This window comes from Herpailurus yagouaroundi, unplaced genomic scaffold (genome assembly GCF_014898765.1).
Source record: "Herpailurus yagouaroundi ecotype Mexico unplaced genomic scaffold, PumYag 185, whole genome shotgun sequence".
NCBI classification, from domain to species: Eukaryota; Metazoa; Chordata; class Mammalia; order Carnivora; family Felidae; genus Herpailurus; species Herpailurus yagouaroundi.
In genome coordinates, this window is record NW_024412416.1 from 24172480 (window position 1) to 24194191 (window position 21712).

The window sequence follows — 21712 nt, forward strand, 5'->3', positions numbered from 1 at the left end:
TTTTAAAAAATGCTATGGTGTTGTAAAACAAACATGCTGGCATTCTAGAGGAAATGAGTTGTAAAAAGATGTATATAACCAACTGTGGGATGATATAACTACTCTTTGTGTACTTGACTGCCAGTGTTTACACATGTGTCATAAGTAGACCCTGGGGAACCACCACATAAATAATGAGTCCCATGAGAAATGTTTGTGACTACACTTAAGTTATTCACATGTTTGAGCTGCTGGAAACTTCTGAGTGATGATGGGTGTCTTTAGTGAGCTTAGATTGTCAAAATCCAAAGATATTATGAAATTTTACTTATTTCTATTAAGTAAAACAATGTGTGTTTCAAGAGTAGGCACTCTATGTTGAATCCTCACAGTATATTTTAATTTCCTTGTCAACCCACATACTAGGATTGGAACAGTTGATTACATATTGTTTTCTTTGTTTTTTTCTATGATTTAAGCAAGAAATTTCATATACTTTTGAGTGATGGCTTCAACTACATGGTGTATTAAACATTTTTATATGTGAGACAGTTATATTTTAAAGTCTTGTATTCTTACATGAATTACATTAGCCTCTTTCATTTATCATAAATGGGTTTCTAATGTGTGTAGACAAACACCATAGTTATAATAAATCATTTCTCAGTGAATTTACTGGGGAAATTTTTAGGCAAATATCTTAGAAAAAATTATTTCTGTACTGTTGAGATCAAAATTGTGAGCATAACAATTGTCATCAGATGGCCCAATGAATATCCATGAAGAATTCTTATAATTTTTTATAACTAAATATTCCATTAGGAAAATTTTGTTTTGCAACTTCTCTAACTTCCTATATACTTTGTAGATAGAGTGTAGTATCAGAATTCCATGGAATCTCATCATTGCACCAATGAAGTGTTGATTTTGAAGTGATTCCTTATCTGGGAAGGGAAAAAACAATATACTCCTAATTTTAACACCAAACTTGTAGCAAATTTATGTATCTCTGTTGTCTTATTATTTTTTAAGTAATCCAAATTTAATTCAATTAGTGTATAGTTGGTTAATACAAACTATTATTAGCATTAATAATTGTGGGAATATGTGAAGTTTCAGTCTCCTTTATTTTTCAGATTTTACTCTTTCTTCTACTTTGAATAACCGGAAATATCCTATAGTAATAATAAATTAGTGTATTTTTACAGAAAGGTACATAGTGAGTACTCCTGCCTAATGCAACTTTGACAAATGGTCATATATGCCATTCATCTTTCCACATTTATACTTTTTAACCAAAGGTAGGTGTGGGCCAAAAACTAGGTTTCATATATATGAGTTTAATCCTTCTCCTTGATGTATGACATGAGAGAAACTGTTGGGAATAATTCTGCCTCCCATCCTCAAGGGCCAGTGGGATTCTAACATCAGTAATCATTTTGTCCTGAAAGTGCTGACATTTCTCTTAGGGAATCATAATACTTCAGTAACACTCCAATAATACTGGCTACTCTGGTCAGCCATGGGGCTGGGTAAGCATTTCTCAGGGTGATAGAATCCTGAGTTCTTGAGTGTCTGTCACATATCCATTCTAAAGATCTATTTTATAAATATGCCCATATCAATAAAGACTTCAAAAAAAAGTGGATCTTATATAAATCTGAAGAAAATGAATAACAAGTCACTTCTATGAGCTGAGCTCCAGAATAGGGACCATGCAAGGCTAAAACTGTGTAAAGAATTCAGTTGGTCAGGTAGTAGTACCAACAGGGTACTTGAAAGCTAACCTGACTACATATTAAGCAAAGTTAATTGCAGTTAATTATAGTTGTCTATAAATATCTAATTGTTGGGTAAAATGATAAAATTATCTTTGTTTCACAGGTAGCATCCATATACTCGTACTAAACAGACCATGTAAAACAAGCACATGAGTAATTATCTCAGTGGAAAATGGTTGTGTGTATGTAGGACATTCATGCTATTTACTTAGATGCTACAATATGCTTAATAAGAATCAGTCTATTGATGTCAATTAGATAGCTTATTTGAAGAACTTATGACTCTTATTTGGCATTTATCTATTAAATAAAATAAACAATTGGTAATTTTAAAGTTGGTTTTATTCCTGTGAATGTTTTAGAGTGTTTTAATTTGATTGATGTTGCAGTCACAGGAAGTGGAATAGTTGTTTTTTGCTATCAGCCAGGAGGCAATTTTCTAGACATTAGAGTAAAGCATTCAGGTAGATGCTACATAAAACATTTTAAAATCATGAAATAATTAATTTCCAGTTCTTGGTATTCAAGGTAGATTTCATTTGCTAATATTTCCCCAGCCAATTTTATATGTATTTAAATGTGGATTATAGATCCACAGCTAATATCATCCTCAAAGAGAAAGAACTGAGAGCTTTTCCCCTAAGGTCAAGAACACAATAGGGATGTCCACTCTCACCACTGTGGTTCAAGATAGTACTGGAAGCCCTAGTCTCATCAATCAGACAACAAAAAGAAATAAAAGGCTTCCAAACTGGCAAAGAAGAAGTCAAACTTTCACTCTTCATAGTTGACATGACATTCTATGTGGAAGACCCAAAAGACTCCAAAAAACTGCTAGAACTGATACACGAATTCAATGAAGTCACAGGATATAAATCCATATACAGAAATCCATTGCATTTCTACACACCAATAATGAAGCCACATAACAAGTAATCAAGGAATTGATCCCATTTACAATTGCACCAAAAGCCATCAAATATCTAGGAATAAACCAAACAAAGAGGTAAAGGATATATATGCTGAAAACTATAGAAAGCTTATGAAAGGATTGAAGAAGACACAAATAAATGGAAACACATTCTTTGCTCAGGAATGGGAAGAACAAATATTGTTAAAATATCTATACTACCCAAAGCAATCTACACATTTAATGCAATCCCTGTTAAAATAACATCAGCATTCTTCACAGCTGGAACAAACAATTCTAAAATTTGTATGGAACCAGAAAGGACCCCAAGAGCCAAAGTAATGTTGAAAAAGAAAACCAAAGCTGGAGGCAATATGGAGGCACAATATGGAGGCAAACCATAAGCTGTAATCATCAGGACAGCATGGTACTGGAACGAAAACAGACATAGATCAAAGGAACAGAATAGAGAACCTACAAATGGACTCACAAATGTATGACCAACTTCAACAAAGCAGGAAAGAATATCCAGTGGAAAAAAGTCTCTTCAATGAATGGTGCTGGGAAAACTGGGCAGATACATGCAGAAGAAACTGGACCACTTTCTTACACATACACAAAAATAAGCTCAAAATGGATGAAAGACCTAAATGTAAGATAGGAAACCATCAAAATCCTAGAGGAGAAAACTGGCAGAAACCTCTTTGACCTCAGCCACAGCAACATCTTACTAGCCATATCTTCAGAGGCAAGGAAAACAAAACCAAACATCAACAATGGGACCTCATAAAGATAAAAGCTTCTGCACTACAAAGCAGTCAACAAAACTAAAAGCCAAGTGATGGAATGGGAGAAGATATTTACAAATGACCTATCAGATAAATGGTTAGTATCCAAAATCTGTAAAGAGCTTATCACACTCATCAGCCTCCAAACCCCCAAATAATCCAGTGAAGAAATGGGCAGAAGACATGAATAGACACTTTTCCAAAGAAGACATCCAGATAGCTAACAGACACGTGGAAAGGTGCTCAACATCACTCATCATCAAGGAAATACAAATCAAAACCAAAATGAGATAGCACCTCACACCTGTCAGAATGGCTAAAACAAACTTAGGAAATAGCAGATGATAGTGAGGAGTCAGAGAAAAGGGAAAACTTTTGCACTGTTGGTGAGAATGCAAACTGGCGCAGCCACTCTGGAAAATAGTATGGAGGTTCTTTTAAAAATTAAAAATAGAACTACCCCAGAGCACCTGGGTGGCTCAGGAGTCTTGGTTTCGGCTCAGGTCATCATCCCACAGTTCATAATATCAAGCCCTGTATCAGGATCTATACAGACAACATGGAGCCTGCTTGGAATTCTCTCTTTCCCTCTCGCTCTGCTTCTCCCCCCTCTCAAAATAAATTTTAAAACATTCAAAAAATAGAACTACCCTACAAACTAGCAATTGCACTACCACATATTTATGCCAAGGATACAAAAATGCTGATTTGAAGGGGCCTATACACCCCAATGTTTATAGCTACTCTGTCCACAATAGCCGAATTATGGAAAGAGCTCAAATATCCATAGACTTATGAACATATAAAGGTGTGTGTGTGTGTGTGTGTGTGTGTGTGTGTGTGTGTAATGGAATATTGCTCAGTGATCAAAAAGAATGAAATCTTGCCAAATGAAACATCATGGATGGAACTAGAGTGTATTATGCTAAGTGAAATAAGTCAGAGGTAAATATATGATTTCACTCATATGTGGAAATTAAGAAACACAACAGATGAACATGGGGAAAAGAAGAAAAAATAAGATAAAAACAGAGAGGGAGACAAACCATAAGAAACCCTTGAATACAGAGAACAAACGTAGAGTTGCTGGAGGGGGTTGGGTGGTGGAATGGGCTAAATGGATGATGAGCATTAAGAAAGGCACTTGGGATAAGCACTGGGTGTTATATGCAAGTGATGAATCACTGAATTCTACTGAAACCAATACTACATTATATGTTAACTAACCTGAATTTAAATTTAAAAAATAAAGATGGATTATAGTTATAATGAATGATCCTAAGGGGAATAATTGGCGAAACATTGACCTCAGTATCTTCTAAATAAAAGATGACTTCTGCTTCAGGAGTGACTATAATTTTCTTGTAATGTAGGTTGTCACGTGCATATCTATGGTTAATTCCTTGTAACCTGTTAATAGTAAACTTTCAATTAGGAAGTTTTTATTTTCAACTTCCATAATTTACTCCAAGCATAATAGGTTGGAAATTACATTGGAATTGCTTGAAATTGTTCCTGCCACACCATTTGAATTGCTGATGTTGTTACTTGTACAAATTTCCTCTTCTGGAAATGTTCAGAACACTGATTTCCAGGGTTAACATTGCAATTTTTAATAAATTTATTTTTCATGAATCATTTTTATTTTTAACTTTTGATTTAAATCTAGGTTAGATAACATATGGTGTAATATTAGTTTCAGGTGTACAATATAGTGATTCAACACTTCTACACAACACCCCGTGCTCATTGCAGCAAGTGCATTCCTTTAAAAACACTTTTTAACTAATCAATAATGTAATTGGTTTTGCAAAAACTCTATGAATCCAACAAATGTGAGGTTTAATAACTTGCTGAGTCATCTGAGGCTTCTGTCTAATTTCTAATAATATCAGAAAAATCCTAGTAGAGTAATCAATTAGTATATTTTACATGCAGGTACATGATGAACCATCCAATCTTTTCCACGGTTGACAAATGGACATGTATACTTCTAATATTTCCATATTTTTACTCTATTTCCACAGGTTAATGTGAACCAAAACCTTGGTTTCATATGAATAAAAAGTATCTCCTTCCTCTTGAGATGTGACAAGGAACAAAGTATTGGGAATAATTCTACCATCTCATCCTCAAGAACCAGTAGGAATTCTACCACCAGTAAGCATTTTGTCCTGAAGATATTGACACTTCTCTCAATACACTGTAGCACTCCTATTACGTTATGACTCTGCCTGTGCTTGTCAGCCATGAAGCCAGATCATTAACTGTGATGACTGGTCTCCATGATTAAATACTATGTTATTTAATAGTATTTAAATAATACTATTTAAATATTAGTATTTAATCATGTGTGTCTCGGGGTGAAATAATCTGGGGTACTCAATGTCTGTCATATATGTCAGGATCAAGATTTTTTTAAGTGTGCCTGGAACAATGATTCTAATTGGAATCTGAACAAAATGAGTGAGAAAGTCACTTCTGTGAACTGAAGTCCAGCACAAGACACCATACTAGGCAAAAATGTGGAAGGGGTTCAGTTTGGTCAGCTGGTGTTACTAATAGGCCTATAGTAATTGAATTCCATCCTGATTGCATACATTAAGGATAATGAACTATACAGAGATCTACCAATTTCTGATTTAGGAATAACATGACAACTCTTTGAGTGCCTGGCTGGCAGCATCCATATATTCATAGTAACCAGACCCTGGAGAACCAGAATGTGAGGAGAGAGACCAGTGGTTATGCCTACCTTTGAGCCATTCACACATTTTTCTTACATGCCAAAATCTTCACAGTGAGGAGAAGTTGATTGAGATCAACTAGGTAATTAACGTAAAGGATATGTGTGTTTACTGATTTATGTTTTAAGTAAAAGAAATGTGTAAATTGAAGAGTAGTTTATATTTTTCAAAACTTCTTAAAGCATGTTTTAATCTCCTTGCTGATGAAATCACAAGAATTGCAGCACATTTTTCCCTCTGTCACCCTAATAGACATTTGGGCTGTGGACCTAAGTAGATGCTGCACTAAACATTTTTAATTATAAAATGATTACATTTTTAATTCTTGGTGTTTTAGGTAGATTTTACTGCCTAATATTCATATTTTGTTAGTAAGCTTCATAGTTAACATTGAAGGGAACATCCAGTTTTATTATTTATTTATTTTTGGGTTTTGGGGGGGTTTTTGGTCTCTTTTTTTATTATTATATGAAATTTATTGTCAAATTAGTTTCCATGCAACACCCAGTGCTCATCCCAAAAGATACCCTCTTCAATACCCATCACCTACACCACCCTCCCTCCCACCCCCCCATCAACCCTCAGTTCTCAGTTGTTTGTTTTTTTTTAACGTTTATTTATTTTTGAGACAGAGAGAGACAGAGCATGAACGGGAGAGGGGCAGAGAGAGAGGGAGACACAGAATCGGAAGCAGGATCCAGGCTCTAAGCCATCAGCCCAGAGCCCGATGGGGGGGCTCGAACTCACGGACCATGAGATCGTGACCTGAGCCGAGGTCGGACGCTTAACCAACTGAGCCACCCAGGCGCCCCAGTTCTCAGTTTTTAAGAGTTTCTTATGCTTTGGCTCTCTCTCCCACTCTAACCTCTTTTTTTTTTCTATTATTTTCCTTCCCCTCCCCCATGGTTGTCTGTTAAGTTTCTCAGGATCCACATAAAAGTGAAAACATATGGTATCTGTCTTTCTTTGTATGGCTTATTTCGCTTAGCATAACACTCTCCAGTTCCATCCACGTTGCTACAAAGGGCCATATTTCATTCTTTCTCATTGCCACGTAGTACTCCATTGTGTATATAAACCACAATTTCTTTATCCATTCATCAGTTGATAGACATTTAGGCTCTTTCCACAATTTGGCTATTGTTGAGAGTGCTGCTATAAACATTGGGGTACAAGTGCCCCTATGCATCAGTACTCCTGTATCCCTTGGGTAAATTCCTAGCAGTGCTATTGCTGGGTCATAGAGTAGGTCTATTTTTAATTTTTTGAGGAACCTCCACACTGTTTTCCAGAGTGGCTGCACCAGTTTGCATTCCTACCAACAGTGCAAGATGGGGGGACATCCTAGTTTTAATGCCTGATGCTGATGGAGGCCATTTGGGGAAACTTTGAGACCAAGGTCTTATGACCTTCAATGCTTCCCTGTTTCAAGTACTGAGCATAAATTTTGTTGTTACATAGATAGTCACGTGACTATAGTTTATTTTTTATAATTTGTTATTAATAAATTTCCAATTATGGTGGTTTTGTTTGTCAAAGTTTCTAATTTCCCTGTATATTTTTTTATAGATTTAGAGGTGATAGTGGAATTGGATGGAATTCCTATTACTGCTCCAATGAACTACTGATTTTGTTACTTGTTACCAGCTCACTTCTATAGGAATAATCAGAATAGTGCACTCCAGAGGTAAAATTGCATGTTTAATAAAATTTATTATTTATTCTTATTTACATTCTATGATTTATCTTTAGCAAACAAAATTACAAATGATTTTGAGAATCTGTTAATACAAACAATGTGAGGCCTTTATAACCTTGGTCATCTGAGGATTCTGTGTACTTCCCCCCGCCCCCAGAATTTGTATGCTTCTTCTATTAAATAATATCAGATCTTACTTGAAAGATAGTATTATATATACTTATGTATAGTAAACCTCTTGTGTTGTACATGATACAGATGGATATGTATGCTTCTCATTTTTCCCTAATTTTATTCTATGCTGGCAGATCAACATGGACTAAGAACTCAGTTTCATATAAAATCTTTTATTTCTTCCCCTTGAGACATGAAATGAAAGAAAGTGTTAGGAAAAATTCTGCCTCCCATCCTCAAGCGTCAGTGGGAATTTTCTTGCTGGTAAGCATTTTTCCCCGAAGATACTGGCATTCCTCTCAGTGAATTATAACACTCTAATGATAAGAATTTGGCTAAGTTAGTTAGTCATGAGGCTGGGTCCTTGACAGTAGTGGCTAGTCTCCATAATTGAATAGTATGATTCAGTGTGTCCTAGTGAGACAATCCTCATTTCTTAATGTCTGCCTTTTTATATCAGGATCAAAATCCCTTTTGCAAATGTGCTTGGATCAGTGATGACTTCAAAAATGGGTCTTGTTGACATCAGAAGAAAATGAATGACAAAATCACTTCTGTGAGCTGAGGTCCAGCACAGGGACCATAATGCTAGACAAAAAAAAAAAAAAAAAAAAAAATGTGGAGGAGAATTCAATTTGGTCAGGACATAGTACCAAATAAAAAAGACTATAGCATTGGAAAACTAGCATGCTGATGAATGCTAGTGGAAATGAATTGTACAGAGGCAATAAATAACTATTATGGAATGACATGGCAACTCTGAGTGCTTGACTGGTAGCCTTCATAAGCCCACAGTAAACAGACTGTGGAGAACCAGCACATGAGTAGTGAACACTGTGAGAAATAGTTGTGCCTACACATGAGCTATTTACACCATTTCTTTAGTCATAGTCATTTGTGAGAATCAACATGTTTAGGTCTTATTGGATAGTCAATTAGAAATTATTCATTTTTTGCTAGTCATTTATCTCTTAAATAGAATAATTATGGGAAAATTGAAGAATAGATTATATTTATTGGATGATCTATATGTTTTAATTTGCCTTCTAGCCCAGTTGCAGGGATTAGAACTTTTTTTTTCTTTTTCTTGTCACTCAGGAAGAAATTTTCTAGATATTTCATGATAGATTAAACTAGGTATTTCATTAAACATTTTAACATGAAATTATTAAATTTCTAATTATTGAAGTTTTATGTTGATATAATTGCCTAATGTTTATATTCCATCAATGGGTTTATATGCATAAAGATAAGTTATAATCGTAGTGAGTAATGCTGGGGGTGCTCTGGATCTAATACCTTGAGACCGATGTATTAGAAATTTGACTTTCTCTACCACCTTTTCTGAGGAAAAGCATAATTTTTCTAGTTATGTAGTCAAGGGAATATATGGTTAATTCCTTAACTACCTCTCATCAGTAACCATTCAACTGGGAAGGTTATTTCACAACTTTTTAAATTTCCTCTGTGCTTTTGTAGAATGGAATAATTTTATGAATGTCATAGAATACTCACCATTGTAGCAAAGAAGTGCTGATTTTGTCATTTTTATCTGTTCCTTTTCTCTGGAATGGAACAAACCAATGCACTCCAAGGGTTATAATCAATTTTAAATAAATGTACTTTTATGGCTTTTTAAGTAAAATACTTATCTGTAATTAAGTAGATAATTGGTTTTGTGAAGTAGCTGTTAATCCAATGAGACTTCTTAATTATCAGTGAGCCATCCAATATTTTGTCTCTTTTATTTCCAAGATTTTTATGACTTCTCTTTTTGAATAACAACAGAAACGTCCTAGTTAAGTAACATGAGTTCTTTTGATATGAAGGTGTATTATAATCCTTTCTGTGTTATGAATGTTTGACAAAAGGATGTGTATACACATCTTTCCATATTTTTACTCTGTTTCCACAGGTTGACAAGAACACTAGCTGGGTCTCATATGAGTTTATTCCCTTTTCTTGAAAGAATTCCAACAGGAATTCTAACATTAGTATTTTGTCCTGAAAATACTGGCATTCCTCTTAGGACATTCTAACATTCATATGACAGTAAAACTCTGATTGTACTAATCAGTTGTGAGATTGAGTCATTGATTGTGATGACCAGTCTCCATGATTAAATGGTATAGGTGTGTCCCAGGGAGACGGAATCTGGAGTACTCAGTGTCTACCACATATCTTAGGATCAACGTCCCTTTTATAAATGTGGACTGAACAAAATGAGTGACAATCACTTCTGTGAGTTGAAGTCTGCTTAAGGATCCTGTAAGGCAAATACATATATTTGTCAGGTAGTAGTACAAGCCAGGTCTGTGGTATTTGAAACCTAAGCTGATTGAGTTGTACGGAGATCTATAAATATCTAATTTAGGAATGACATGGTACTCTGTGAATGCTTGGCTGGCAGCAACCATAGACTCATGATAATCAGACACTGGGGGACCAGCACATGAGTACTGAGACCAATGAGTTATGTTTTTGTCTACCCTTAAGCCAGTCACCTGATTTCCTTATATGCTGCAATCTTGTAAGGCATAGTCCATTGAGGTAAATTAGATAGTCAATTCAAAAGATATTAAGTCATTAGTTACCAATTATTTTTTTAGATAAAGGAAACATAATGGAAGCTGAACAATGGTTTCTATGTATGAGAATGTCTCAGAGAGTATCTTAATTTGCTTGTTAATCCAGTCACAAGAATTCATAGTGTTTGATTTCTTGTCACCCAAAGAGAATTTTTCTAGACATTTGAGTGATGGAGTCAAGTACATACTGCATTAAATATTTTAAAAATTTTTTAATGTTTATTTATATTTTGAAAGAGAAAGACAGAGTGGAAGCAGGGAATGGGGCAGAAAGAGAGGGAGACACAGAATCTGAAGCAGGATCCAGGCTCCTAGCTGTTAGCATAGAGCCTGACACGGGGCTTAAACTCATGAACCATGAGATTATGACCTGAGCTGAAGTTGGATGCTTAACCAACTGAGCCACCCATGTGCCCCTGCATTAAATATTTTTAATGGTGAAATTATTGCATTTCAAGTTCTTATAATTTTAATCGTTAATATTTATATTACTTTGGTCTGTTCATTTCTGTTTAAAGGGAGATCCTAGTTTTGATGAATGATGCTTAGAATTCTTTGGAGAAACTTTGACTAGGTCTTAGAACAAATAACTTTGTATACTATTCTATTCCATGGAACAAGTATACTTTTTTCTTGTCATGGTCAATGAATGTATGTAATTACTTATAACCTCTTATCAATAAACACTGAATATAAAAGTTTTTCTTTTTCAGCTCCTCTGATTGTCCTTGTGATTTGTAGGTTGGAAGTTAAGATAGTAATTTCATGGAATTCTTGCCATCTCACCAAAGAACAGTTGATTTTGTCACTTTTACCAGCTCTCTTATCTGAGAAGAAATGCAATGATGCACTCTCATGGTAGTTCTGAAAATTTGAGAAATGGTTGTACCTACACATGAGCCATTTACACATTTGTCTGAGCTGCATAATTTTCTCAGTGATTATTGATTCCTTGAGGGCTGTTAGATGGTCAAAATTAAAAGAGATTATGGATTTTTGCCTTTCTTTTCTATGTTATGTGATAACAAATATATGAAAATTAAGCAGTAGGTATGCATTTTGTCCCAGGAATACTGATATTCTTTTAAGGAACTATAATGATCCAAATGACAGTGAGATTCTGTCTATGCTAGCCAGCTATTGATTGTGTTTGCTGGACTCTCTGACTTCAAAACATGATCACAGTGTCCAGTGATGTCAGAATCCTTAATGTTTAGTTTATGTCACCTATTTCATGCTCATAGTCATGGTTATAAACATGCCTGGATAAATGATAGCATCAGTAATTTATCTGTTGGAATATATGGAAAACATGAGTGACAGAAGCACTTTTCTGAAACTGAGTTCAAGACATATAAATGCTATATAACGAAGTTAGTGTTAACCTGAAATTATGATAATTTAAAATATACTTTATATGGGGCGCCTGGGTGGCGCAGTCGGTTAAGCGTCCGACTTCAGCCAGGTCACGATCTCGTGGTCCGTGAGTTCGAGCCCCACGTCAGGCTCTGGGCTGATGGCTCAGAGCCTGGAGCCTGTTTCCGATTCTGTGTCTCCCTCTCTCTCTGCCCCTCCCCCGTTCATGCTCTGTCTCTCTCTATCCCAAAAATAAATAAACGTTGAAAAAAATATATATATATACTTTATAAAGAGTAGGATGAGTCTTCAATAATAACTCAAAAATATTAAAAGAAGTACAAAGAATGTAAACAGTGTAATAGGAAAATACTTACTTAAAACAAAAGAAAGCAGCTAAGAATGAACATAGGAACCAAAAAGATGTAAGACATCAAAAAAAGAAAAATGGCAAACATAAATCCCACCCTATGACTATTATATTAAATTTAAAAGACAGAAACTGAAAGATTCCATCAAAAATTAAATAGCTATATATTATTTATGAAAGATACAATTTAGAATGAAATACAAAAACAGTTTGAAACTAAAATGATTGATAAAGCTGTATTACGCAAGGAATACCCAAAAAGGAACTGGAATGGCTATTCTGACATCAGAGAAAACAGACATTAATGTAAACTATTATTAGAAATGAAAAAGAATATTATATAGTGATAGATGGTTTAATTAATCAGATAGATGATAGATTGGTAGATGATAGATAGATAGATAGATAGATAGATATAAAACATAATCAGCTAACCACAGTGCCTCAAATAACAAAGGAAAAACAGACATGGTTGAAGGGATAAGTAGATAGTTCAGTAATAATAACTGGACACTTTAGTACCTTCTTCTTAATAATTGACAGACCAATTAGAGAATCAGTGTGGTTATAGCATACTTGAGCAATCTTACCAATAAATTTGATCTGATACACACACACACACACACACACACACACACACACATACATACACACTCAGCAACAGCAGAAAACAAACTATTTTCAAAAACATCTGGAGTATTCTCCAGCATAGACCATATGCTACATCATACAACTAGACTCAATGAATTTAAAAATATTAAAGTCATGTAAAGTATGGTCTATAGCCATAGGGGAATTAAATTAGAAATCAAAACAAATAAATCTGGGAAATCACCAAATATTTGAAAATTAACATACTTCAAAGAACCAATTGGTCAAAGATAAAATCATGAAAAAAAAACTAGAAAACATTTAGAATTGAATGGGATACATAAAAAGAGATGCTTAGAAGAAAATTATAGTTTTAAAAAAAATTTTAAGGTGTGCCTGGGTGGCTCAGTCAGTTGGGTTTCGGACTTTGGCTCAGGTCATGATCTCATGGTTCATCAGTTCGAGCCCCACGTTGGGCTCTGTGCTGACATCTCAGAGCCTGGAGCCTGTTTTGGATTATGTGTCTCCCTGTCTCTCTGTCAAAAATAACCCTCCCCTGCTCACACTCTGTGCCTCTCTGTCAAAAATAAACATTAAAAATTGTTTTAAGTTTATTTATTTTGAGAGAGCACAAGCAAGTGAAGGGAAGAGAGAGGAAGAGAAAGATAATCTGAAGCAAGCTTTGTGCCATCAGTGTAGAGCCTGGTTCAGGGCTCAAATTCACAAAACGTGAGATCATGACCTGAGCCAAAATCAGTTGGTGGCTTAACCAAATGAGTCACCCAGGTGCCCTAGAAAATGTATAGTTTTAAATGACTATCAGAAAAGAGTAAATATAAAAACATCAAATAAATAACCTAAACTTCCGCTTTAAAAAATAAGAAAAAGACTAAACTAGAAAATCAAGTGAAAGGAAGTAAATAATAAATATTTGGGCAAAAATCAATGACATAAAAACAAAACCCAGAATTACTAGGAAGAAAACCCATGAGACCAAAAGTTGGATTTCTGCAAAGATTAATGAAACTGACAAGCCTTTAGTTAGACTGAACAAGAAACAAAGTGAGAAGACATAAATAACTAGAGTTAGGAATGAAAGAGGGGCATCACTACTGACTGTGGACTCCATTAGAAATGTTATTTGTCTCGTGTTTTCTTGAAGGGAGATGGATATGGAGGAATCCAAGGTTTTAGTTGCACTTAAGACTCAGCAACTAAACACTGATACTTAGATTTCCATCGTCAACAATGGTTATCTCTGCAAATCTTCCAGAAGTTCCCTTGACAATATAATATCACTCATTCATATTTATCTATGTTTTTAGCCAATATTTAACTAGCCAATAATTTAATCTATTTTATGAGAACTTTTGTAATCACATCACATGTATACATTAATAATATGGTGAGTCCTGCATGATTTTCATTCCTGTGTATTTGAGAATTTTTGACATTTATGTGCTTAGCCCAAAGCATAAAGGCATAGTTCCTTTTTCGGGCATAAAGATTATATTGGACCAAAGTGAGATATGTGATTGAGAGAACATCTCTGAGCCCTCAGTAGTGTGTCCTGTTGAGTATGAGCATCAGAAGAGAATGGGAAACTACCCCAAACACACTTCATGATAAGCTGGAAGACTCTATATGCTTCCTACCTGTTTAGTTATTTTTCTCAAATTACTATACACCATGGTTCTCAACATAGTTGATGTCATACTTCTGAGGTGAAAAGTAATTCTTGGGAGCAAAAGAAATCTTAAATATTATAGTGGTTTATGGCCCTCCAAACAGTCACCATGCACATACACACATAAGCAGATATACAGAATATTTGTGGTATTAAAATTTGTGGGGGGGAGGATTGAAAACTAGGGGAAAATGTCTAAAAAGGATATCCAATCACATGATAATAAAAAAAGGTTGAGACACACTGTCATACAAGTCTAAAGAAATTAATATATTTCTGTCATCTAACTGTGTAAGAATCAAGTGTAATAGAAGCCAGAGCAGTTGCTATACTTTGCCAAGATTTCCTCAGTAGTAACAGGCTTTGCAGAGACAGTAATTTTAGAAGATTGTGTTTCTTTTCCCATTTAGACTCACCTAATATCTTTCTCTTCCATGATACATTATCCTAACTTAGATATTAATACTTTTTGAAGAACTGTGTCTCTGTGGTTCCTTTGAAGGGAAAGTCTACTTGTCTTCCATTAGGACTTTAAGAAAACTCTAACGTCCATATTCATGCATTTTCCAACAGCAATTTTCGGGACCAAATTTACTCTTAGATGAGAGAATTATGTATGCACAGTGATATACTATTACTCTGGCCCCAGGATTTATAAATCTTAGTTCAGCAGGAGCCAAAGTTCTATTGGAAACAAATTATCTAGAGCTACTAACATGTATGCCAATGTATGATGAAATATGTAGATCTTATAAAAATAGCATCTTTAAAATATCTGTAATTGAAAATTTAGGTAAGTTTGTTTTGGGGAAAATGTGTTTGAAAATAGAAGTATAAGCTGCTACATTATGATAAATGTTTCTAAACTTGTCAGGAAACAGGAAATGAAATAAGACGATATTACATCAGCATGTTTATATTCTGAAGACAAAAGCATGTTTTAACAATTATGTTTTTTGCCTACTTTTTTCTTTAATGTAAATTTTAAAATTTTATACCTTTACATAAAGCTAGTATTTCAAGATATTTTAATGGTTGACATGATGAAAAAGAAACCTAAATACATTTGATTAAAGTTGAGATATGGTGTTCTGCAGATGACTTCAGAAAGACATTGTTAGGACCTTGCTTTAGGATACACACAATTCTTTATTTTTTACTGAGTAATCAGCAAATTTGAGATCAGAAAATCAAATGTAAGCCATTGTTCTGTGCAATTTTGAGGATACTCTGAATATATTAATGAAGTGTACTCTTCATTTTATAACACCTATACTTTATTGTTTTATTGAAGTTGTTTAAAACTGATGATTTACAGTATGAGCTTTCTTCACAATCATAGATAAAAATATTGTATTTATGAATTCTTTTAGATGAAGAGTGGTTAGAACATTTATGATTCTTGCACAGGAATGTATCCTTTCACGAGATTATTGCTTTGGAGTAAATATTAGACTGTTATTATAAAAGAGATATTTAGTTTAATCCAATCCTTCCAAATATTTAGATGTTATTGACATGCATATTTTCTTTTAAAGATGGTCTTGTGAAAATTGATAAGCTAGAAACAATTTTCTTTTGCCAATGGAACTGTGGGAGCTTCTCTTGGACTTCATGAGATGGTAATAGAAAAACCATGTTTTTATTGAGATATATATATACATATATATGTGTGTGTGTGTGTGTGTGTGTGTATTTGATAACATTTAGCCTTAATAGAAAAAGAATATTTTACCTTGATAAAATAATTACTAGCCAGCCATTTTTTGGGTCTATTCAATGTCAGGTGGAAGGGAGAGCAATGCATGTTTGAAGGTTGTGCATGTGACACACAAGAACTTAGCAATATCCACTCTTTCCAGTCTGTATAACACTATATCCACAATTTGTGCATGTTTTATTGTTAAATTAGATTACATTTACATGTGTTTGTGTAATATTTAAAAATATATATAGTTTACATGTACATATAGGTAAAATTTATACTATGTATGCATATTTTGTCTTAAAATGTTATTTTTCCTCTTGTTTTCCCCTGCCAGGTAATGATGGGGCCTAAAAGAGAAGAGAAATTGTCTATGCCTTTGCCTTTCTTGAATTCTATCTCCAGAGAGTAAGATAACAATTTTAAGTCAGTGATTCTCCATTCCTACCTGTGGTCTTTTGGACACCCTTGCAGGTATGACTGTATTATCAGGGAACATCATGTTTACTGGAAAAAAGCCCAAGATGGATAGGATCTGATAGATCTCCCTCTTCTTAAGCTTGATAACATTTGGTTGTAGCTAAATATTATTAAAAGCCCATCTAATATCCAGTTAATAGTGGGCATTACAGTAACTAGGAGTTATAGCTGTGGGTATTAACAGGTATCCCTAAATGGAGGACTTTCTCAACAACCCTAAACCCTCAACAGTCCTAAAACTGTATCTACCTCTATGAGACCATTTACTAAGTTACTTCTCAGGTCTTTATTTCTGTGCTTGATTCATCAAATGGGCTTTTAATTTCTTATGGCCTGACATTTTTAGTTTACTTTTGTGGTACAAGTAATTATATATTTCCAGGCGTGGAATATGTTCTCAATAAACTTTTACTGAGAATAGATACATAAATAGATTATACTGAGTGATTTTGTAAGTAGCCTGGCCAAATAAGCAGAAAATAATAAATGATGGGGGGAAAAGAGACATAATGTTCAGTGGGATTCAGGCAATCCAGTCAATTTTGGAAATGCACAAGAGATAAGGGCTCTGATATAATATGCTTATACTGAAATGTATAGAGCTATGGTGCAGCTAGGTATAGTTTCTGAGTTGTGTGAGAGTTAAGAAGCAGCTTCCAAATAAAATCAATAAAGAGTACCAAAGAATAACTTCCCAGCCTCCAGCTGAATTACCTTTTTCATTGGAAGTGTAATTTTTCATTTTTTTCCCCTCAGAAGATCACTTCTTGGGAATTCATTTGAAGTGAATGATACCAGTAAATCCTTGAAACAAGACTCTTCAGACAAAGGGGCTGTTGTCCAAATGCTACCCTCTGAAGGTAAGGTTTTTTTTCAGAATATTCCTTGCTTTCTAGGGGCAACCATGTCTGGGCAGAAAATTAGATGTTAATTTTCTGAAGATTAATGACTTCTGGTTATATTCTAGTTGACTTCAAAGGCCAGAATGCATAGTGAGTTAAGAGATACAGCTTTTCTTATATACATTCATAGATTTTCTACATTTCAGTTAGTATAGTTATGGTTAATAAGAAAGATTTTCTTAACTTTTCTTATCCGATAAACTAAGCTCCTAATTGGCTGGATCCAATGTGTTAACAGAGTCAGTTTCATGAGATTCAGTGGTTCTCAAAAACCATTAGACTGGAGGGAAGACAACTATTTTCTTCTGAAATAATTGGTCAAATGAATGAGTGACCTAGAACTTTAAGAAGCCAATACAGAGGGAAAGAGATAAAAATCTGAGATAGTTGGAGGTGCCTATCACTTTTTAGCCCAGCAAGGAAGACAAAGTAGCACTGATGTTTGATTTAGGGAGATTTAAAGTAATTTGTCTGGCCAATGTGGACCCAGCAGCTGAAAATGTGGCTTTCTGTGTGTCCCCTGGGTAGATTCATTCTAGGATATGTACAGGTAGAGTATATAAGAATTTCATAGCCCCCAATAAGCTCCTTAGAAAAGTCCCACAGCTTTGCCAATTTTCCCTCCTGTATCCTTGCAGGTGATGACCACAAATGTGAGGTGGATTTATTACTGAGGGTGCCATTACTTCTACTACAAGCTTCACCAAAACAATGATACAGTCTTCTTTATGCTTGGAGACTCGTCTCTTTCCTGTGTTGCAGTGGACACCTCCTGCAGATAAGAAATGCTTAACTGAGAAATGCTCATGTTGGGATATCATCGATGAGACTTTAATTTGGGCATGGTGACTGTTTCCCTTGCTGCCACTTGACTCAATCCCAGGAGCCTCAGTAGAGGAAATATTATTGCACAAGAATCTCAAAATGATGGAATTGCTCAGTGCTCCCATAAATATACATTTATAATTTCCATTTGCCATATGGTAAAATTTAAATATTGGATATATTGAAAAGAAACTACACAATTTTTTTTCAAAACTTCAAAGTGTATCTAAATATCTAATATATAAATTAAGTTCCCTCCTCCCTCCCAATTCTACCCCCCCAAAGTTTTCTTCTATTAAGGGAGTTGTGTGCATTCTTTAAGTGGATAGATGCACACATACAGTCACATAGACACATACACACAAACTATTTTGAGGGGTTCTGGAAGTAGGGCCATGTTGTACACATTCTTCTGCAAATTGTCTTTCATTTAACAGTTTTAATACCCTTTTCTATTTCAGTAATACACATCTGTGTCATTTGTTGAATGACTGCACGACTGTTTTGTAGGTGAAATATAATTAAATGTTATAAGCATTTCTCATTCATAGATATTTATGTTAGCACCAAATTTCTGTGCAATGAAACTCCCTATCAATAATTCTGCACTTGTCTATTATATCATAATAAATTACTTAGCAGTTCAAATACTGGGATTAAGGATATGCACATTTCAAATTATTACAAGATTTCCTTAAAATGTGGTGACAACTTTATCCTCAAATGGCAATGAATGAGATTGCCAGCTTTCCCCACAACTTCACAGATAATGGATTTTATAAATATTTAATTTTTTTGCCAATGTGATAGCCCAAACTATTGTCTTAAACTGTATTTCTTTTGTTTTTGAGTTTGATCATTTTTTCATGTTTATTAGCCATCTGTATTCTTTAATTTCCTCTTTATGTCCAATTTTGGGGGTGGGGGTTTAGATTTCTGGTTTTGAAGAGCTCATTTATTACTGGGAGAATAAGCTTTGGATTGTGAAGCATTATAGATATTTTTATGCACTTTTATACTTCATTTTTGTTGTAAGAATGTGTATGATTGTTATATGTCCAAGTATAACCATGTTTGCTTTTATGGCTTCTGAGTTTCATGTCATTTTGGAAAAAATATTTATACTGATTTCATAAAACCGTTCACCTATGTTAACTTCTTATTCTTTTGTGTTTCTTTTATTCAGATTCTTAAATCATGAGAAATTTTTTTGATTTGAAATCTTAAAGTTGCCAAGTTATTTGCCATTACTTGCGATTATTTGCCAATAATTGCCCATTTATCTGTAATGCCATCTTGCACATATGCTGTATTTCATCTGTGACTGGCACCATTTTTTTTCTGTGGATATGTGTGTCTCTTCTTCTGCCTCCTGTCTCACGTGTCTTCTCGTTGGAAGAAATTACAGTTTAGACTGCAATTTCATCAACTTAAGTAAATTAATTTAGGGGGAATTGGTTTTTAGTAATATAAGTCTTCCTATCCAAGGACAAGGTATGTCTTTCTTTTTATTCAGCAATTTTAATTACTGTTAACATTTTCAATTTGTGATTTTTTTTTCAGTTTATTTTCTTCCTTGATATTTTTTCTAAGTCTGAAAATTTTGTTTTGGGGGGGAAGGTGGTTACCTTACTCTTCTCATGACTTTTCAGATTTTGTCAAAGTACATACCAAATCATTTGCAAATACTGATCATTTTGATTCTCTCCTTCCAAGTGATCTTGATTTAATTATGTTGATAATGTTCACTGACTGGTACTTTCAGAGCACTTAAACAAATGTGGAACTTTTACCCATCCTTGATTTAATCAAACCTTGGGTTTGACCAGTATATTGTTGCTGGTCTATTAACCAAAAAGACTCCAAGAAAGAACGATGATCAAGAAAAGCTGAGTGACTAAGTAAACTTACTGCAGCAAGGGAAAACACCACTTTGACAACGTTTAGTAGTGTTTCAAAAGTAAGCTTTGGGGTCTGGGTTGGTGTGGTTTGAGGTGGGTTTTTCAAAAAATGGAAATGGTTAAGAATGGACAAAATTTGGCATACAATAGTTTAAGATTGGTAAAAGAGTAACATGAGGTCCTTGATGGGAGTGTAGATAATCAAAATTTTTGTCTGATAAATAAGCTGTTTGCCTACATGAGTAAGATATTTTCAATAATAGAAGAGCTATAGTTTAGATGGGAAAACTGTCAATGTATTTATTGGTTTGTAGTTCTATCTTGTGTATAGGACTCTGCTAGGGGTGGTATCAGGTCCTAAACTTAATAGGTAAGTTATTTTTATTTAGGTGGTCTCAATCATTAATGCAATATTTGAATTTTAAATTTGAGATATTTTTGTGTATCATATTAGGTAAGTTTCCCACCTTTTATATTTTTAAGAAATTTCATCAAAACCAGGTGGTAATGTAATAAATGTTTTTTCCTAAAAAAATTGTATTATTCTTCAATTAAACTTTTATTACTGTGAAATAATTATATTTTTGAAACTTTATTTTATTCATTGAATTAATAATTTGGTAAAAGTGTTTTGGTAAAAAATGTTTTGCTCTAAATTTACTACTAAATTATGGATATCTTAGTTTGATTTGGACTTTTTGCAAGTATACTATTAAATGAAGTTGATCCATAATTTTCTGTCCTATTTTTGTCATGGTTTTATATCAGATTTTCTGGTTGGGTTAAATTAATTTTGAGGATATTCTGTGCTATAGAATGGGTTGAAAACCTTTAGCATTAATATGAATGGCTAAGTGAACATCAATTAAATAATCTGAACTGTCCTTTCTTCTGGTGGTTTGAAGTAGAACTGAGGCTATCTATAAAATTTTCTCACTTTTTTCTATAGTGACTGTTTGTTTTATGTCTTGCATCTTATATTTAACTTGGTTTATCCTAGAACATCACAATCCAAGCAGATTTTCCAACAAAGTAACGTGAAGTTATACAAAGGGTTCTTTCATCACTCTCTTAATTTCTCATTTCAACTGATACCCATTTTCGTTCCAGTTTTTGTTTGTTTTGCTATGCCTTTTTTTTAAATGAAGTAAGTCTGACTCGTGGATTTTTAGTATCATTAGTTGATCCTTTTCTTCTCCCCCAATCAGCTTGTTGATACAACTTATCAG

The 21712-nt window shown here is 34.1% G+C and overlaps 1 long non-coding RNA gene across 1 annotated transcript in view; it reads left to right on the forward strand.

Moving 5' to 3' along the window:
* The window catches only part of LOC121042534 (uncharacterized), a 32985-nt gene extending 13248 nt beyond the window's left edge, over window positions 1–19737 (forward strand). Inside the window, exons 2-7 of the long non-coding RNA XR_005796277.1 lie at window positions 5486–5618; window positions 7775–7892; window positions 16209–16292; window positions 16713–16849; window positions 17612–17715; window positions 18396–19737. This is a non-coding gene — a long non-coding RNA (uncharacterized LOC121042534). The remainder of the gene's footprint in view (window positions 1–5485; window positions 5619–7774; window positions 7893–16208; window positions 16293–16712; window positions 16850–17611; window positions 17716–18395) is intronic.
* The last annotated feature ends 1975 nt before the right edge of the window (window positions 19738–21712 follow it).